Genomic DNA, 4,623 nt, shown 5'->3' on the forward strand with positions numbered 1-4,623 from the left:
ATTTGGTGGGATTGGAAAAGTGCTATCACATCATCATGATTAATATCTCTAGTTTTGAATTTTAACAACGTTCCCCTAACACTAAAGGAGATAAATATAAAAAAACGAGAGAATAATAGCACCGATAATGTAGAGAACAATTAATCTCGTTATGCACGGAAGAACCAAAAAATCAATCTCCAACACAACCATAAGACGCCTTCCTTTTATATGACCAATCCATAATCGTATTTCATCATCTTCAATTTTGTAAATTGAATCTCCTGGATCCCAGATCTGGGTTTGAAAATCCTTTATCAAATTAGATAAATTGAAGATATGATCATGGTCTCGATGGTGTTGAAGACCAAAGAGATCGGAATTGTAACAAAGAAAGCCGCATAGATTTATCCTTGGCGGAAAGACACCGATCTTGTTCCGACACCAATGTCGGTTGTTGATCGGAAGAAAATACTCTCCATATGAGAGAAGGACGATGATATGATGAATCAATAACAAGTATCACTATCCATGAGAGTCTCTTTGCCGATGTTATTGGTTTATATCATAAAACAGAAAATTGAAAACTAAGAAAAACAGGAAAGAGGGGCAGACACCAGAGAAGCCAGCGCCGGCCGTGATCTGAACAAGATAGGTTTTACCAGAAAAGTTGCTTTGGAGGAATTTCCTCTCACGAGAGAAAAAACGACATCCCCTGTTGGGTTGTGATGTCGAGTTTTTATGTGTTTTGGGTCAATTATTGGCGACAAAATATGATTGGCAATGAGCAGATTTGGTGGATGAGAAATATACTGGTGACGATTAGATGGGAATCTAATAACACAAGAGGCTCGGGTACTTGGCTTGATACGATAAAACTATATGTGGTTTTGTTGAAGAGAATTACAGAGACGTCAAAATATTCCAGAGAGACTGTGGTACGGAAGTTTTGGAGCCACTCTGTCTACATTACAGAATTAGTTTTGGGCACATCGGGTTTAGTGTTACGTTTTGTGAAAAGAAGTGTCAGCCAAAAGTTGCTGCATACAATTCGTAGTAAAGAGAAATCAAATATGAAGTTGGATAATAACGGATCTTCTGATCGGTTAGTGAGTAAGGCTACTCTACGAAAAACATCGTCAAAATCCATTCTGCTGAATTTTTCTTAGTGTATGGCATATACATTTATGTATGTAATAACTGTGTTACGATAATTCTAAATGTCTTTGTAAAACTCTTTGATTTTAATGAAATTTGTTTTTGCATAACCAACTCAGTCTCATAACAAGACGAAGTTACAATCACTTTAACTTTAAAACCAAACAAACTGCATTACTACTGATAAGAGTACAAAACCAAACATTTCATAGCATATACAATGTTTCTGAACTGAAGTATGTCATCACGTACATAAGAGTACAAAACCTTATCCTATATGCTATCTCGTGCTCGATCACAGAATTGATATTTTGATTGACAAAACAAAAGAGTACTAACCGGTTTACTTTATCTCATGTTGAACCTCTTAAAAATTTGATATGTTTTTTTTTTGTTTTCTTTACTAAGGTTTGCTCAAATTTTTTTTTTAAGTCTCATTCAATTTCAATGCTAAGTATTTTACTAATTAGCAATTCGTATTTGGAAATGAAATGATAATTATAAATTCTTTTTCATAGTAATTTAAATTGAATAATAAAAATCTGACCGATTTAATTTGGATATATATATATATATATATATATATATATATATATATATATATATATATATATATATGTAAGTGGAAGCCATATATCAGATCGTTTTCACTGCCATTTAAAGCTGACGTTTTGTAATAATTCAATGGGGCAAAAGAACCTGGTGTATATAAAACAAACAAAAATATAATAATAATAATAATAATAATAATAATAATAATAATAATAATAATAATAATAATAATAATAATAATAATAATAATAATAATAATAATAATAATAAAAAGGTGATTGTAGAAAATAAATAAATCATAATAATAATGTTAGCTTAACCTAGACTCTGATATTTTGGCTCTACCGTGTCCTCTCCTCTCCGTACAAATAGCCGTTACTCTTTTTCACAATATTTTCACTTCTAAGCAACAACACCTAAAACGAGCAGTGGAATATATAACTTTGTTTTCTTTCTCCCTTTTCTTCTTTTGCTTTTTTTCGCAACCAAAAAAAAAAAGCAAAAGCAAGCGACTGTGTGAGATGCGCTACAAACTCATGACACAAGTTTTAGTACCTTCTCCGCCACCAACCCCCGCCGCCGCAGATTCCGGCGGTGGCGGATCGATGGTATCTACAGTTTTCATGGTCCTCCTCCTCCCCTGCGTCGGTATGTGCATCATCTTCATAATCTATCTACTCCTCTTGTGGTGTTCCACACGTCGTCGTATTGAACGTCGTCTTCGATTCGCGGAACCCGTTAAGCCGGTCACCGGTAAAGGCCTTACCGTGTTAGAGCTCGAAAAAATCCCAAAAGTCACCGGGAAAGAGATTGCCGTAATGGCTAGGTCGACAGAATGTGCCGTTTGCCTTGAAGATATCGAGAGTGGTCAATCGGCTCGTTTGGTTCCTGGTTGCAACCATGGCTTTCACCAGTTATGTGCTGATACATGGCTATCCAACCACACGGTTTGTCCTGTTTGCCGCGCCGAGCTGGCTCCGAACCTTCCTCCAATCAGTGAAGATCAAAGTCCATGTTGAAAAACAGAATCTTCATAAATATTCTTTCCTTCTTTATTACACATTTCGTTTATTTCCCTTCTTTGTTCTTTTTATTGCCTTTTGTGTAAGCGTTACATAGAGAAGTTTCCAGGTATTATAGTTGTTTTTTTTTTTCATGTGTACATGAAATAATTTAGAGTAAATTACAACAAAATTTTGTCAAATTTGATCATCTTTGCTAAACCTATTCATTTGTTTTATCTACACTTTCACTAATACTTGCAATGATAGACTTAAACTCTGCGCAACAAAACAGAAAAAAAATATTAGTTCAATTTTAATATTGATGTAATGATTACTTTTCCTTTTTCCTTCGGCACGATGAGTTCTATGATATCAATAATACTCCCTCCGTTTCAAAATATAGGATGTTTTAAGTAAAACACGACTACTTTTAAAAAGTTCAGCCAATTATAATCAAGTCTGCATAATAGAAAATATTAAATTACTCTAAAAGTTGCATAGAAAACTGAAAACATCATATATTAGGAAACACAAAAACTTCTCTAAAACATCATATATTATGAAACGGAGGGAGTATTATAAGTACATAAAGACATACTTTGTATATTCCATATATAATAAAACGGAAGTACACAACTCTTTTTGTAGACTATATAATTTTTATAAGTTGGTTACAAAATAGATTATCGATTAAATATAAGTTGGTTACAGAAAAGTTTATAGATTAATTGGTCAATTTGTGGCCTATAGAAATATACTTAAAAATATCCCAAAAATTCATCTTAAAGAGAATATTCCAATGATTTATACAATTTCCAAAAAAAATCTTTAGTATTCCATATATTATTACAAAATAGATACTATTAGACATAAAATTATACTGTTAGACATAAAAAGGAATAAAATTTTGACAATTTATCACACGTAATCTTGATTTCCGAGATTTATGCAATTAAAAATAAAATCTTACTTAAGCATAGATCATATTAAAACACTTTCACAAACATGTTCAAAAATTAAAATAAAACAAACAACAAACATAACTATCATACATAAAATTACAAAATTAACAATATAAGACTTACAAAATAGGTACTTTTTTATTGCATAATGTTTTATCCAAAAAAACTTTTAAAAACAATCATATAAATTATATTTTATTCTAAAATTATAATATAAATAAAAGAAATTTCAATCCGTGCTAGAACACGGTTCCTAATCTAGTTTTATTTAATAATGGAGATCAAAATATTTTGACCTGGCAACAGAGAGTATAAGATTTGTTAGAATATATGGAGAATAATTCGAATTTAAGATGTAAACGTTTTCTTAATCACAAAACGTAAATTTGATCACAAAAGACTCAAAAAGTAAATCAATACATACGATGTGGAAAGTGGAAACTCACAAGTAGCTTCTCTCTCTTTTTTTTTCTTTTTTCTTGTTCAAGGCTCTGAGGGTTTTATATGAGGTATTAAATTGCTTCTTTATGTAAATTACTACTTTTTTTTTACGCCCTGAGGGTTTCAAATTAAGTATTGAAATGCTACTTTTAAAAATGTAATTGAAATTTTGAACTAAAAAAAATCCATTGAACAAAAGCAAAAACAAAATATATTCTGTCTCAATTTAGAAGGTCGATTGATATGGTAAGAAAATCAGCTGTCCAGCTGGTTTTATTCACGCGGTTGTAGATGATACTAATAGAAGCAATCGGATCCATTTAACCTTTTTAATGTCAACACCATCTTTTTACAATACCAATGATAGAAAACGCATTTATTGGATTCAACAAAGATATTTTATTTATGAGAAAGTCTAGTTTTTATGATTTTTACATGTACATAACTTTTACTACTAATTTATTTTGTGAGAACATGTAAATCATACTTTATTTCTGAAAGTATAATCTAGCATTTCAAAACCCTAT

The 4,623-nt window shown here is 31.2% G+C and overlaps 1 pseudogene across 1 annotated transcript; it reads left to right on the plus strand.

Moving 5' to 3' along the window:
- The first annotated feature begins 1,967 nt into the window (after window positions 1-1,967).
- Window positions 1,968-2,893, plus strand: LOC104771335 (E3 ubiquitin-protein ligase ATL23 pseudogene; annotated as a pseudogene). Its single transcript, XR_015592331.1, has one exon. The product of XR_015592331.1 is annotated as an E3 ubiquitin-protein ligase ATL23 pseudogene (transcript).
- The last annotated feature ends 1,730 nt before the right edge of the window (window positions 2,894-4,623 follow it).

Source organism: Camelina sativa, chromosome 20, assembly GCF_030686135.1.
Source record: "Camelina sativa cultivar CO46 ecotype springtype chromosome 20, ASM3068613v1".
NCBI classification, from domain to species: Eukaryota; Viridiplantae; Streptophyta; class Magnoliopsida; order Brassicales; family Brassicaceae; genus Camelina; species Camelina sativa.